At 42.0% G+C, this 16,938-nt stretch overlaps 1 protein-coding gene and 1 non-coding gene across 4 annotated transcripts in view; both read left to right on the forward strand.

Annotated features, from left to right (window-relative positions):
• LOC126343123 (serine proteinase stubble) overlaps window positions 1-16,938 on the forward strand; it is a 746,947-nt gene that overhangs the window by 521,805 nt on the left and 208,204 nt on the right. The gene's annotated exons all lie outside the window — the stretch shown is intronic.
• On the forward strand, window positions 15,990-16,062 carry Trnaa-agc (transfer RNA alanine (anticodon AGC)). The gene has a single exon. It is a non-coding gene; the product is annotated as a tRNA-Ala (tRNA).

The following is a 16,938-nucleotide window of genomic DNA, read 5'->3' on the forward strand; positions in this document are numbered from 1 at the left end:
TCCAAAACATCCCACAGGTGTTGTATATGTTTCAGGTCTGTACTCTGTGCAGGCCAGCTCATTACAGGGGTGTTATTGTCGTGTAACCACTCCGCCACAGGCCGTCGTTTTGAACATGTGCTTGATCGTGTTGAAAGATGCATTAAAACGGAAACAATGTGCAACTACAGTATCACTTCAGGTTCATCTGATTTTATTCTCCACCGTTTCCTTCATTAATGTGAATGAGATTCGCACCGCGTGTATGCATTTATCGTTGCATTTCTTCTTCTTTTTGACTACCGACTTGCAGGAAAATTTTTGTTCCTTACATACATAATGAATTTCAACGCAACAGCTTTAAAATTTCCATAATTTCCACAGCAGGTCCTCTGTTTAACGAGCAAGTTCGCATTAAATCTGCGTCCAAGAGCAGCGAGTTCCGTCCGTAATATTCTCTCTTTCAGCTAAAAGTTAAACTTCTACCAAAGGAAACGACGGCATAGTTAGTAATAACAGAAATTGAGAATGCTGAGGAAGAATTGCCGTAGAGAACCATTTAATAAGCTGTGATATATGCAGGAAGTGAAGTGTAAGGCTTAATATACCAACGGTATTTCAATATTCCTATGGATGTCACAAAGGGAAATTGCATATTCCTTGTGTCATTATGTAAGCTTCCTCTGGATTATCCTTCTTTTACAAAGTAATTCACTATTAAAATTGGTGGGCGGTGACCTTCCACTTCTGAGACGGGTTGCAGGCACTCTCCTGGCATTTTCTAAGCAGGGTGACGAAATACGTACGCGTCGAAAGACGGATACTTTTCCGAACGATCCGACACTAAAGAAGCCTGGCACGACTGTCTTATGCTTGTTTTAATAGGTACATACTTGTGACTTTTTTTTACTTTCTTTATTATCAAGGCTTTAATTCATCTTTCGTCTAATCCACGCCTTTTAAAATGAGTACACTATTTGATCAAAAAAAGTCAGTATATCTGTTAGTTGGGAGTAATAGGGCGTGTATCCACCATTTGCCTTTACGACAGCTTGAACTGTGCTTTCAATTAGGTGCCTGGTTGTCTGTGGAGGAATGGTATGCCATTCTTCCTCAAGCGCTGGAACCAGACAAGGTAGTGATGTTGGATTCCGGGGTCTGGAGTGAAATTGGCGTCATAATTCTTCCCAGCGGTATTCCGTTGACTTCAGGTCGTGATTCTGGGCAAACCAGTCCATTTCAGGAATGTTATTACCCACAAATCATTGCCTCACGGATTTTGTTTTATGAAAAGGTCCATAGTCATGCTTATACGAACAATCGTCGTCTCCGAACTGTTTCTCTTCTGTTTGCAGTGTACAGTGCTGTCAAATACTTTCATGTCCTTCGGGATTTAGCGTTCTCTTAAGTTGAGCCAAGGGGATCACACCCTAAGCAACGAAAAACACCCCTACACCGTAACTTCACTATTAGCGTTACACATGATGGCAGGCAATGTTCTCCAGGCGTTCGTCAAACACAAACTCTTCCGTAAGACTGACGCAGGGTATGGCGAGATTTTCATCTGTGTCTCTCATTTCCACTCATCCACCGTCCTATGGCGTCGCTCCTCAGACCACCTTAAGCTTCTCTTCGCACTGAGTACAGACATTTGTTGCTTATGAGGAGGTACTATACCGTTGTATCCCATTCATTTTAATCCCCTATGCACAGACGTGCTGCTAGCTGGAGAGCTGGCAACACTTTGGAACTCATCACTGATTCCTTCAGCTGATTTAAGCCGATTTTTTACAGCCACCATCCACAGTGCTCAACGGTTCCTGTCCACCATTACACGCTGTCTACCTGGTGTTGGTGTGGCTGTGGTTGTTCCTTGAGTTTCCACTTGATAATGAGATAGCCACCAGTCAGACTTGGGCAGTTTTAGAAGAGATGAATTGTGCGTGATATACTTGTTACTCCAATGACAAGAAACATTTTCATACTCTAAGTATCGACTGCGATGGAACTATTTAACGCAATTAATGACTAGATATAGCCTTTTTCGTGAGACTGTTGTTGTAGAAGACTGCCTTGTTTATTAAGCTCTCTTTGTATTCAAAAGTTTAATTTACGTATCAAGGTGTCAGAAAAGACAAATACACAAGAACAATGACGAAATGTGATATACACAAACAAGCGTAAGAGGTGAAGAAAAACCCAAATGTGCAGACAATGCAACTGAGAAAGAAGGAAGACCAATATAAAAGTGTTGTCGATCAAACGCAGAGCGCGGCGGCCTTACCCCATACATCATACCTGTCATCAGCTAAGATTAGCAGGGAATGATGATGAAATACAGCTTTCATGAATATTCCCCTGGCGTCTGTTCTAAATTACTGGTAATTCTACCCATCAAAGACTGTGATGGGTGGAAAGAGAAATTAAGTGCAATTAAATTAATGAGAAAAATTCCCGAAAATTATAGTAATCAATTATTCTATGCTTTCAGGCAGTAGCTCAGTTACGCCTCTGTCTCCTCGTCTCTCTCTCTCTCCCTCTCTCTCTCTCTCTCTCTCTCTCTCTCTCTCTCTCTCTCTCTCTCCTCTCTCTCTCTCTGTGTGTGTGTGTGTGTGTGTGTGTGTGTGTGTGTGTGTGTGTGTGTGTGTGTGTGTGTGTGTGTGTGTGTCATGCCTTCTCGTCGCTCTATAAACAGGTAGAATCACCGCAAATGAAGAAAACGGTATCACTCAAAAATTGCGTTTTTCTGAATATTTCTCAAGTTTTTTTCCTCAGATGCTGTCCATTTTGCGGACGTCAGAAACTTTTCTCGGCTAAACCGTTCTCGTACAACCAACGAACTCTACGAAAGATGGTAAGCACTTATGTTGGTGGTGCTAATTCAATAGGATCCTTTTCTTTGCTAATGAAAAAAAAAAACACTACGACTGTTATGTTCCAAAGAGCTCCGTCCTCAGAAGACAGACTTCCACAACACAGAAATGCAGAAGTTGACCCCACCATGCGACAAGTACATCAATTCCGACGGCTATTACGCCAAAAAATAGATCAAACAGTGCTATATCTGCTGCCAGGAAAGTTTTCATGTAACTATAGCCGGCCAGTGTGGCTGAGCGGTTCTAGGCGCTTCAGTCTGGAAAAGCGCGACCGCTGCGGTTGCAGGTTCGAATCCTGCCTCGGGCATGGATGCGTGTCATTTCCTTAGTTTAGTAAGGTTCAAGTAGTTCTAAGTTCTAGGAGACTGATGACCTCAAATGTTAACTCCTATAGCGCTCAGAGCCATTTGCACCATGTAATTATACTTCCTTTTTTAAAACGAATTGGGAATCTAAATGACTGGATGACCCTCGTAATTTTTTAAATTATGGTTGTAGTTGATCATTCGTGACAAAGTTGCTGCGACAGTACTAGCAGCTTGGGATCTACTTCATGGAATTCATCTCACTACAAGCCAGAACCTATTCGCACAGTTATGGTCCATGTTTCTGAATTATGGGATTACGTTTGAATACGAAATGTGTTACACTCTAAAACAGGAGAATTCCAGTTTGAATTACGTTCACAACTCGATGGAAGTGAGATAGCGATTGTAATTTAACAACACACATATACCCCGTCACTCCAAAAAGTTTCAGGACTGGATTAATAAAAGAAAATACAGAAAAATTATGATGGTGGTTTTAATACTATAGTTGTTCTACATGGCATCTCCCCACTTCAGTACATCGCCCAGAATATTCATAAAACCATCCTGAAACTGTCAGGACATCTCTCTTTTGAAGTTTTACAGTTGGCGATCGCAGTGATTTGAAAGTGAATTTCTGCTCTTTGTTGTTTTGTGGTGAATTTGTATTGGTAACACCACGGCTCGTCAGCTGCAACGATTTTTACCAGGTAAGAATTCTCCGCGTTTCGCATTTCAGTCAAGTCGCGGCATGCGTCCACGTGCCGTTGTGTCTGTTCAGGAGCAAGGTGGGCGGAATAAATTTTACACACATTTTTCTCTTCTTCAAAACATTCTGTAGAATGTCTTGAACACTTGACTGTGAGATGTTGCTCCAATGCGATTTGTGACACAACGACGATAACGTACTTACGGCCCCTCGGCCGCTACTTAACACTGCCTGCTCACAACTGACTGGTCGAATGCATATCTATTGTTTGCGGTTGATAGTTCAAGCTGCCACCGTAATTACCGTGCTAACGTCGCTTATAGGGCACGAAGAAAATCAGTCTCGGATATTTTGGGCGGACCGAGTACAGTGTTAATCAAACTAAAATGTGATCACATTAAAAGCGAATGACTAATTTGCGCTTTTATTCATTCAGGTATTCTAGTACTTGCGCCGGTGTATCTGAACATGGAATCTTGTTCGTCCGAAACGCGTCAGATTTAATGTGATCAGGTTTTAACGGGGCTAATATTATAGGTATGACTGTGTGAATTATTTTTATAAATTGTCCGTTTTGGAATATTTTAAATTATGTAGTGGAAAAGAAAACTACTTGCAGAGTAGTCTTATGACATCGGCTGTATCAGCAATGTCTGACAGATGAATAAATCTATGGAAATTATGGTACTATTTTATTTTAACTAATGAATGTTTCAGCGGATATGTTTCAACTTTAAAGCTGCAGTGATTATTATTAAAGAGAATCCATTATTATATTAATATGTGTGTTGCTATTGGTCCCCACAAAACTACATTTTATGACTGTAGAATAACACTCCCAGCGCAGTTGCTAGTAGCGCCTTCATGAACGTTATTAAAATCTGTTAGAAATGATTACGATTAATTTAAAAAGAGGTAGCATATTAGAATGATACTCTTTCTCCACGCATCTGCCCGGCGTCTTCATTGAAACCAATAAAAAAAATACTGCACTGTTACATAAATCTCCATTAGTAGTAATATAAATCATAATAAAATAATAAGTTCCTTTTCAAATGCTCACCAGAACATAAGACTTTTGCATCGTCTTTAATCTCTGTAGAACACATGACGGCTTAATCGCACGTAATGAATATTTGTGTCTTATTAGGCGAATATCTGAAGATATAATTACGTTAATTTCCCTCCTCCTGTATGAAATCGAAGTCAGCGAGCTAATGTACATATGATGGCAGAAATTAAAACAACCCATACAATGTCTCAAGTGTAGCAGCCATACACTACTAGACCTGAGACATACTTCGCTTTCTCTTAAAATATCGTACTTTTAACACTGTTTAACACAAACACTACAAGCTGACAGATAAAGGGGCTCAGCATATATTTCCTAACGATCACGTTCACAAAATAAAGATTTTTCAGCTTCATTTCGGTTTCAGTATTACACGAGTAGATTGGTCAAATTGTGGTCTTCTCGGACACTCCTCTACACTGACGGCAGTATATAAGCTCACCATCCCTTCTGTTCCAATAACTGATGATGGTAACTATTCAGTGTACCACAGTAGCACGTAGTGATGCTAAGGAAGAGTAGTTTGCAAACCGAATGAGTATTCTTTAGTGCAACTGTTCATCTGATTTAATTTACTACTTTATAACGTCAACCTCTGTCGCGATTTGTTCATGTTAATGCTAGCAACTTGACAACTCTTCCCGACATTATGAATATGCAGAATCTTTGTTTGTCTCTGCTACAGTGACACCGTTTGCATAATTATTGGCATTACCTGTTCAGCGTGTGAACGTAGACAGTTATCGCGATGAAGCATAAACATGTTGAGCCAGGTAGAAGATAAATTTGTACACATCCCGTATCATACTACTAGTGGTATATACTTAATTAATATTTATGAGTAAGAACTTGCGAGAATAAGTTTTCTTGCACTAGAGGTAATGGGATATCAATCAGTGTGCAACTTTAGGTTGTCTAATTAGTTTTTGTCACTTACTGTATATATCGACTTGTAAAGATATCGTTCGTGTACCAGTTCCTTTGCTGCTGCATTATGCAAATATATCATGTTTTTGACACTGTGGGTGTTTAAATATTCAAAAAGACCTGAAAATAAGTTCGTTGCTAAGCCAAGTGTACATGTATGAGGAAGCCAGCAAGTTAAATGTCGCTTTTCTCACCCGCTCCTGCCCCTCATCATTCTCCCTCTCTGCTTCTCTGTCTATGAAGCACTCGTTTATAAACACGTATCATGTCTTCCTATCTTTTAGCTCAGTTCCAAATTTCAGATTATTTTTCCTATGGTACGACATCCACTGAAGATAGAGATTTGTGAGCTTGCGGCAAATCAGTATTGTGGGTACTTGTCGCTATCTGTACAGCTTTTAAATTATGCAACTTTTCACAATCATTATAATACTCTCGTCAATGGGCTTCTATTTTAGAAATATCTGCAGCTGTTTCAATTGATGTAGCCTTAAAAAAACAGTAGTTGGGTATGATAATAAAAGATAACGATTCACGTCAAAGACTCTGCATTTTCCTTCTGCGAGTATTTAGATAAGTCCTGTAGATTACAGGTGATTAATTGGCACAGCATTCAAGTATAGTAGGTGACAATCTGGCAAACTGCAGCAACTGTGTTGGCGCATATTCACGGTATTTGAGTCAAATAACATGAATAAACATTACTCATGTAGAGAAAATTCAAATGTTCAAATATGTGTGAATTACTAAGGGACCAAACTTAGTCTTACACACTACTTAAATTTATGCTAAGAACGACACATACACATGCCCTAAGGAGGACTCGAACCTCCGGCGGTAGGGGCCGTGCAGTCCGTGACATGACGCCTCAAACCGCGCGGAAACTCAGCGCGGCTAGAGCAAACTAATATCTAGTCATCGTTAGTTTCACATCAAATAATTTGAGTTGATTGTCGGAAAGACAAAAAGCGAAGGAAGTTAAGGCACATTCGTTTATCAGAAATTGCTCCATGTTTCATGTTGTTGTTGTTGTTGTTGTTGTGGTCTTCAGTCCTGAGACTGGTTTGATGCAGCTCTCCATGCTAATCTATCGTGTGCGAGCACCTTCATCTTCCAGTACGTACTGCAACCTACATCTTTCTGAATCTGCTTAGTGTATTCATTTCTTGGTCTCCCTCTACGATTTTTACCCTCCACGCTTCCCTCCAATGCTAAATTTGTGATCCATTGATGCCTCAGGACGTGTCCTACCAACCGATCCCTTCTTTTAGTCAAGTTGTGCCACAAACTTCTCTTCTCCCCAATCCTATTCAATACCTCCTCATTAGTTACGTGATCTACCCATCTAATCTTCAGGATTCTTCAGTAGCACCACATTTCGAAAGCTTCTATTCTCTTCTTGTCCAAACTATTTATTGTCCACGTTTCATAGGTGCTACAAATCTGAATGAAACTGTGTGAGTTAGTGAATATGGAAGACACCCCGAAAACAACTGTGCCGAGACTAAGTCATCATTTATTAGGAAACTTTGTTGCCGTTACTGCATTAACCTATATTCATTTAACTTTAAATCTGATAATTTTCTGTTTTAAAGTACTTTGGATAATTTGATTTCTTACATTTTGTATCTGAAAAGGAGATGACCTGTTACATGGCATACGAGTAATGCTTTTATTCACATGAAATATTGTTAGCGGGCACAGTTTGCGAATTCATATATTTGCTTACTTGTCCGTAGTTCTGCCATAATCAACCAAAATTACTTAACTTTAACCGCAATTGCTAGTGTTGAAGTCGTGACAACGAAATAGCATAAATGTAAAGCAGCCGTGAGTAGGTCTTCAGTGCTTGGCTGACACTAGGTAGCACATGTTTCCTTGCACTTTGCCTTTAAAAAATGATAACTCTTACTCTGAAGAAAACCGGACTTCGACTAGTGTTATTTGAAATTCCGAACCACGCGGGATGATGGACAGTCTGCATCCAGTTCGCCGCCGATTTGAATGTGGGGCGTTTCTGCCAAGTGTGTACAGAGACAAATGCATAGACTTTAGCAGCTGACGACTGAACATCGCATGTTGTGCCTTCGTGTACACAGAGGGTGTTGAAAGAAAGTACTCCATGTTTTGAGAGGTGGTAGTATGGACCAAACCTGCTACATTGGGACTTAGCGCCTGCAGTATCAGCAACCAACATGACACGTTGCTTGGAAGAGGCCTAACACAGTAAGGACGATTTTCCGAAAGACGTATAGCCATACTGAACTTACACCAGGAGACGACCCAAGCGCTGCTGGAGGCCGAGGGCGACGGTCCTACACTTTTCTGTATGTGATCGAAAATAGGGTCGGCTCTGTATCCTAGCACCGACTGATATTTAGGGTACAGCAAGGGTCGGTTCGCTCTGAGTTTCCTGGGACAGGTACAGATTCCGCAAGGATTCCATCAATTATGATCTCAATCGAGAGCTCCCCCGCTTCTCAACCCAGTAGTTAGCAGCTGTCGACTTCACAGTGTTCGTTGCCTCCTCGCCGAAGAAAATCGAAGGATCGTCGTCATGGCAGACGCTGTGGACTTGTAAATTTAGTCCTATTAAAATTTCAAAAGGCTACATTCTAGTCTTAGAACTGCTCCTTATGGGATTTAAACTTTGTTCATGCAGTTTATAATTTAACACTGAGCGTCCTACGGTACATTTACTTAAAAAAAATGCATGTTTAATGAACTTAGTCACAATGTAACCGTCTCCGGCCGGCAGAAGTATTATTGTTCTACTTCCATAAGTGACTTATTTTATGTTTGGTTTCAATCCACGTCGGAGTAAATGTGTTATTAATCTTTGACAAATTAACTCTTTCAGTCATTGCTACCTGGAAATCTTTTGTCCATAGGCGGACAAATTAAAAACAAACGAAAATGTCCAATAAACATGGGCTCCAAAATGCATTCCTCACGAGCTACGAGTACTTGTTCATCTTCGCCACTGTGAAAGACATCTGTTCCACTGCAAGCGTTTTGCTATTACGAACGACGCACAGAATGCAGTAAACAAATAGGAACACGTTTTACTACCGTGCGTCCCGTATCTACTTCAGCACAGAGAACATGAGCTCGACGGTCGCTTCTACTTGCTAGTGCATTATAGATGTCTGCCATATATATTGTGGAATAATAGGCTTCCGTTATGTTGGTAAGAGCAGAGATAAAACCACATCGTAAAAGCATTCCACAGACTTATCAAAACAAAAACTGGTTCCATTAGGGCTAATGCATAGGCTGCACGTATCCGGAACTGTGAGTATGGTTTACAGCAACAATACTAACGGATGCTTACTGCATGCTGTATCCATGGACAATAACAGAGGAATGTGTCCTCATTACAAGAGCTGAAATAGAAAATGTTTTAGTGCCAAATCTGACACTGGACAGGAGAATGGTTCAAATGGCTCTGAGCGCTACGGGACTTAACTTCTGAGGTCATCAGTCCCGTAGAACTTAGAACTACTTAAACGCAACTAACCTAAGGACATCACACATATCCATGCCCGAGGCAGGAAATGGTTCAAATGGCTCTGAGCACTATGGGACTTAACATCTATGGTCATCAGTCCCCTAGAACTTAGAACTACTTAAACCTAACTAACCTAAGGACATCACACACATCCATGCCCGAGGCAGGATTCGAACCTGCGACCGTAGCAGTCACGCGGTTCCGGACTGAGCGCCTTAACCGCGAGACCACCGCGGCCGGCGAAGCAGGATTCGAACATGCGACCGTAACGGTCGCGCGGTTCCAGACTGTAGTGCCTAGAACCGCTCGGCCACCCCGGCCGGCACAGGAGAATGAAAACACAATTATCTCTGTTTGTATATAACTGATTTGTGTCCAAAAAATTGAGAAGTATTCTGTTACCACAGAATTTGATGCTCACAAAAATAATTAGACAAATTAGAAAATAAATGCTTATTTTATTAACAACGTTCTAAGTCCATACCAAGAAACTGACTGCTGACCACTCATCCGCCACCGCCTACCATCTTGGTGTGCGTGTCTCAGCATGCTCAAAACACTGGCCGAAACCGGTTCCCATCAAATAAATTCTTTTGCGGTCGAGACTGTCTGTGTCCATTTTCAAAATACTTTTTGCCAGACCGCTGTTCTCCACGAGAAATGTTCTTAAACATTGTTAAATGATGGGCTGGTTTGTTGAAGAGGAACGAACGATTTTGTCCCCCATCCTTCCCTCAATCCGGGCCTGCGTTTAGAGTCTAATGACCTCGTCGTAAACAGGACGTAAAATTCTAATATTCATTTCTTTTACATGATATTTCACGCCAGAAAGAAGATACAATCTAATGAGTGGACGGGAGCCGGCTGCCCAACGCCATAAAGAAGACGAAGTGCAGTTCACCTGTTTCATAGTAGCCGGCCGCTATGGCCGAGTGGTTCTAGCGCTTCAATGTGGAAGCGCGCGACTGCTACGGTCGCAGATTCGAATGCTGCCTCGGGCGCGGATGTGTGTGATGTCCATAGGTTAGTAAGGTTTAAGTAGTTCTAAGTTCTAGGGGACTGAAGAGCTCCGATGTTAAGTCCCATAGTGCTCAGAGCCATTTGAACCATTTGTTGCAAAGTATATGACAAGTGGTTTCTACCATCAGTCTTAATCACTACTTTAGGAAGGACATAGTAATAATTGATGATTATTGTGCAGCTGTACCGTAGAAACTCAGTCAAAAAATGTTCTTCACCATAAACGTGCATTACTAATTGGAAAAATGTAGGGACTGGAATAGGAGTTGTTAGAGCGTCTACCAGAGTCACCAGCATTCTTCTTTATTCAACTGTTCTTGCATATTTAAAAATAATACGACTAGAGAACGTTTTGAGTACAACAAAGGTGTCATTGTAACACCAGGATAGAATGTGCTCACAGATAAACGCAGATTGAAATGCATCAACTGTAGAGAGAACTACACCGAAATTCTACTGTATTGCTTTTTAGCTACAAAAAGCCTTATCTCCTTGGAAAATACTTTTAACCTCACTCTCATATTATCTTTCATGGTTAAGGGCAGCTATATAGGAAGAAAACGCTAAGCAGTCATATCGTCATCGATTGCAAGCACTTCAGCATTTAGCGGTACTGAAGTGACTGTTACGCACACGCAACTGTTAAGAATCAACATGTGGTTGAGCGGCGGTAACGGAGAAAGGCGGAAAGGGGCCGGGTGAAACTGAAGGTAAGGGGGAAATAAAAACGGCGAACCTACCCACAAGTTAAGCCCCCTCCTCTCGACACTCAATTTGCATCGACTTAAAAGCGAAACGAGGCGTATCATTAGGCGAAATCTCCAGCTAGTAAAACTGAGCTGTTACCAGGTAATGAGTGCGATGTTTGCCGGGGAGGGATTCGCTTCCTGCTCGTTACTCTCACCGGCAGTGGCATGAGCCTAACGCTCTCTGTACACAGAGGAATCGCTTCGCAGATGTGTTTAGCGCCACCTGTCCGGGGCACTAAGTGGCGAGCAAACTCAATGGCAGCGTCAAACTGTATGCCATTCCGAACTGCAGGTAGCGGAAGCCGCACCTACTCCCGTCTTGCGAGGGTCGCTAATGACATGGACGCCAGTCAGTATGGTGGAACTTCAAACAGCCAAGGTGCAACGATTTAGATTTGGTAGTGAAAGACTGTGATTTTTAGATAAACATACACTTATTTACCGACACTGTCCCTTTTCTGGATTAATCTACTTTGTTAAAATTTTTCCTGATCAGTAAAGTCCTCGCTTGAAGTGCAATTCGAGGGAAGTCAGTTATACATCAATTTACTGTTGTCACAGCCTCTTCGCTGAATTCTAAAATTTACCTTGGATGTACGCATTTTTAGCTTAAATTTACCCATATTACCTGGAACTCGATGAGATCTGCGGCTGTTTTATGGATTTTACAAGTGACAAGTTTTGCTACTTGAGTCACATTTAATAGTAGAAACTACTGTTATTTGTTAGGGAATTTTCTGGATTACTAAAGTTCACCTGCAGTTACTTGAGAGGTGGCTTTTCGGGGCCGTGGAATGGTGCGTTTCGGCAGCATGTTGCAATTATCAGGAGCCCGCCTACCATCATAAATTGTTTTGTATGACCGCGTTTATCACATACGTGGTGTTTGGTTATTGTTGTATGTGCTGCTGAAGTTAAGTGGCGAAGTTTCTGCAAAGAGTTTTCCTGTGAATTACAATCCAAAAAATAGTACCTTTACATGACGTTTACACAGGACAGCAAATTAAACGACGTACATACAAACAAAAAAGTTTTGCATCACCTCGGTTCCGAGGGTTCCAGAACCTGTACTGAAAACTGGAATAGAGATCAACATAAACCTCATTTCCGCCCTCTTTATTGCTCACGAAAGCCACACACTGCTTGTTGTACCACCATACAGCAAAATCTTCAGAGGTGGTGGTCCAGATTGCTGTACACACCGCTACCTCAAATAGCCAGTAGCACGTCCGCTTGGATTGATACATGTTTTCATCCGTCGTGGTATACTATTCACAAGTTCACTGTTGTTCCAGATTGTCCCACTCCTCAACGGCGATTCGGCGTAGATCCCTCAGAGTGGTTGGTGGGTCTCGCCGTCCATAAACAACCCTTTTCAATATATCCCAGGCATGTTCGATAGGCTTCATGTCTGGAGAAAATGCTGGCCATTCTAGTCGAGCGATGTCGTTACCTTGGAGGAAGGCTTTTCCAAGATGTGCGCATTGGGGGTGCGAATTGTCGTCCATGAAGACGAATGCCTCGCCAATATGCTGCCGATATGGTTGCACTATCGGTCGGAGGTTGTCATTCACGTATCGTACAGCCGTTACGGTGCCCTACATAACCGGCAGCGGCGTTACGTCGGCCCCACATCATGCCATCTCAAAACAACAGCGAACCTCCACCTTGCTGCCCTCGCTGGACAGTGTGTCTAAGGCGTTCAGCCTGACCGAGTTGCCTCCAAACACGTCTCCGACGATTGTCTGGCTGAAGGCATATTCGACACTCATCGGTGAAGAGAACGTGATGCCAACCCAGAGTGGTCCATTCGGCATGTTGTTGGATCCAGCTGTACCGCGCTGCATGGTGTCGTGGTTGCAAAGATGGACCTCGCCATGGCCGTCGGGAGTGAAGTTGGACATCATGCAGCCTGTTGCACACAGTTTGAGTCGTAACACGACGTCCTGAACGAAAAGCATTATTCAACATGGAGGCGTTGATGTCAGGGTTTCTCCGAGCCGTAATCCGTAGGTGGCGGTCATCCATTGCAGCAATAAATAACCCTGTGGCGGCCTGAACGAGACCTGTCATCAACAGTTCCTCTCTGTCTGTATCTCCTCCATGTCTGAACAACATCGCTTTAGTTCACTCCGAGACACCTGGACACTTCGCTTGTTGGGAGTCCTTCCTGGCACAAAGTAACAATGCGGGCGCGGTCGAACCGCTGTATTGACCGTCTTGGCATGGTTGAACTACAGACAACACGAGCCGTGGACCTCCTTCATGGTGGAATGAGTGGAATTGATCGGCTGTCGGACCCCCTCCGTCTAATGGGCGCTGCTAATGCATGGTTTTTACATCTTTGGGCAGGTTTCTTTCCTTTTCTTTTTACCACGAAAACCTATATACACAGTACTATCGCTATGTTTCTGTATCTCACAAATGATATGGTGGAAGAACATTAAACTGATCCATATGTGAAACTATCACATTATAAAGGTATCTTGGAGCTGCTTCGTCTAAAAGAAGCACGTTGGTCGCTAAATACACACAAGGTTTCAGTAGCGAACCAAGCGAAAGAGAAACGCCGTATCTTTTCCAGGCATGGCTGGAAGCGCTATTCAGCGTATACCGTCGAGCGAAAATGATATATTTTTGTTGTACGCGACCGCAGCACATTGTCAGTTCGAACGATGAATTCATTTTTACGATGTATGGCAGCTCAGTAGGAATTTAATTCTTACGAAAATCCTACGCTGAAATCTGTCGAACAAATATTCAATTTCTTTTGGAGGTCATCCCGATTTCATCAAGAAAGTACGCTTCGCTACTCATCTACTTATCACACTTCTTTAAAAGTAATCATCTTAGATTCGCAGCCTCCTGTTATTTGGCCCACAGTTTGCTAATTAAAGTTGAATATTACTTTTACTTTTGTTTCACCAACTTCTAAATTAAATTTTTCTCTTTATTATTGATATGAATATTATCTATTAATAACAAAATGCAACGAAAGGCGTTACTTACACACAATGATGCTCTAGATATCGATTAATATACTAAACATTAAACTTTTTAATTAGCAAATGAGCATGTTGCTGCTGATGTATTACATGAGGCTAGCAATTTAATTTACATGTACAGAAATTGAAATATAGCGGAATGTTATGTAATATTAGTAACTTACCTTTCTGTATTTATTGCATGACATTAACATACTATTATTTGCTCCTTCAGTACGAACGTTAAGTAAAAGCAATTGTTACATCGCTTCTTCAGTATGAATGTTAATTTAATGTAATTCTTACTACATGATTAAATAATTAAATTGAGATTTTTATGTACATCCCTCAGATTCCGAGTATACAAAACAAAAGTTGTTTTACGTGAAAGACGCGCTATATTCTCCACCTAGCTTGCCTGATACGTCGTGAACAATAGAGCAGTAGGTTGCTCTTTGAAAGAGCGTGGCAAGTTGCACGTTGAAAAGTGTTATCCCAGCACTTTCATTTCCTCGCAGTATATTTTGCCTTTTGTGCATCGCGATGCTTGTGTTGGCTATAATCTGTGATATATTGCTGTAACGAGTTTCGAAATACCAATACAGGCTCTTAACAGCATCTTTGAGTGATCACTGTAAAGTCTTTGGCGAGTCGGTTTGTTCTCGACCTACAAAGTATGATATCCGTTCGCGCATTTAGGAGAGTTAGCTTTCTCGTTTCAATGTGGTTCGCCATTACTCTTGGTCACTACTTTTTCGGACTTGGAATGGTAAAGTCCAAGAGGCACTTTTTGTTGTGTTTCTGGTGTTGGGAAAGAAGCTGCCTTTGTCTGGCTGAAGTCCACGCTGTTGAGCGAGCAGACATAGCAATGTCTAAGGATCGGTTGACACGATCTCAATTTCTTCACTGCTGTGACTTCAAGTCAATGTTTGGAGACTGGTTTAGGAGCGTTCATGTGTATTATTACAGCGTAGATGTCCGAAAACGCGTTTTCGCACAATGTGATAAATGCTCAAAGGTTGCAGTCAGGAACTGTTTGAAGGCTGCGTGTTGCATCAGATATGACTTTATTTCATTCCGTGTTATTATGAATACAAAGATATAAACTTTTCCCGAAGTTCAAAGATTTAATTTTCAAGGAATCAGAATCACGTATTTCAAGCGATGTTGAAGATTAATCATAGAACTGTAAGTGAAAGTATCTCAACTGAGCAGTAAAATTTTCCATAAATTGCTTGCTGAATTAACGTCCTATGATTTCATTTCCCAGAACCATACCATTATTGATGTTTGATCTGTTTGAAAGAGCTACTCTGCCACGCCGCTGTCTTGCTGTGTTATGAAAGTTGAATACCTGAGTCACAGTCACTCTGGCCTCTTCCCGCTCGACTACTGAGTAGGAAGCGAGAATTACGAACCATAATCTGATATTTAGTTTGCCGATGGTAATGAAAATGTCGTCGCGTGCTGGACCGCGGACTGCCACTATGAGACATCGTGTTGTGCCTTATGTAATACGATAACTCCGATAATCTACTACTTTTTGCAAACTGAACTTATGTACACACAAAATGGGAAACAATCCCACTGCACAGCTGGATGCTGTAAGTGGAAAGCTAACACATGTTGAAAGTAATTTATTGCCTTTATTAACCTGACCATTTATGTGCTACTGACACACATTAGATATGCAGCCTCTCATTTCTTCACTCCGCTGCAGAGTGAAAATCTCATTCTGGAAACGTCCCCCAGGCTGTGGCTAAGCCATGTCTCCGCAGTATCCTTTCTTTCAGGAGTGCTAGTTCTGCAAGTTTCGCAGAAGAGCTTCTGTAAAGTTTGGAATGGGGGGGGGGGGGGGGCGTAGCTCAGATGGTAAAGCGCTCGCTTAGCTTGCGAGAGGTACTGGGATCGATACCCAGCGCCTCCAGAATTTTATGCCGGCACGGTAGCTCAGCGTGTCCGGTCAGAGGGTTACGCGCCCTCTGTAATAAAAAAACTGAGTCAATCGATCAAAAACGAACATAAATGGATGTCTTACGACGTCCGCCCCGAGCATATGCAACGAACAAAAGCAAACACAAAAAAAAAAAAGAAGTTGGTAGAGCACTTGCCCGCGAAAGGCAAAGGTCCCGAGTTCGAGTCTCGGTCGGGCACACAGTTTTAATCTGCCAGGAAGTTTCATATCAGCGCACACTCCGCTGCAGAGTGAAAATCTCATTCTACTTTCTACTTATTTTCGAATCAAATCACATAAATAGGTTTGTTCTGTTGGACATTATAAATTTACATTTTGTTTATTTTCATCGTATCAGCGCTCATTTATCATTGACTATGAGTGCTTCTGCGCGTCCACACACACACACACACACACACACACACACACACACACACACACGCACACGCACACACGCCGCTTGTCCTGTTTCACCAATATGAAGAGTCTAAGACGTCTGACATCTGTAACGAGGTGCGTTCGCCCAACCCCACAACGGCTGCACGTGGTTTCAACTGGGTTTCGCACTCCTGGAACTCCCGATAAGTCGTGTAGTTTCCGAAAAGCTCGTGCCGAGCCTCCGGGCCATCACAATCTGCTCTCAGTCAAACTCAGATATATCGCTTGCACCCGGACAGCACCCACACTGATACTAGGCACCTACATATACCCTGTGTGTTTGCAGTCATTCCTCGCCAAGCCTTAATGGGTTTATATCGATATTAGGGCAGTCGTCATAATTTTCTGGCTATAAATGTACACTTACTTAAATAGATAGTATTCCACAGCTTTGCGAAAAGGCGTTTTCTA

Source organism: Schistocerca gregaria, chromosome 1 (assembly GCF_023897955.1).
Source record: "Schistocerca gregaria isolate iqSchGreg1 chromosome 1, iqSchGreg1.2, whole genome shotgun sequence".
NCBI lineage: Eukaryota > Metazoa > Arthropoda > Insecta > Orthoptera > Acrididae > Schistocerca > Schistocerca gregaria.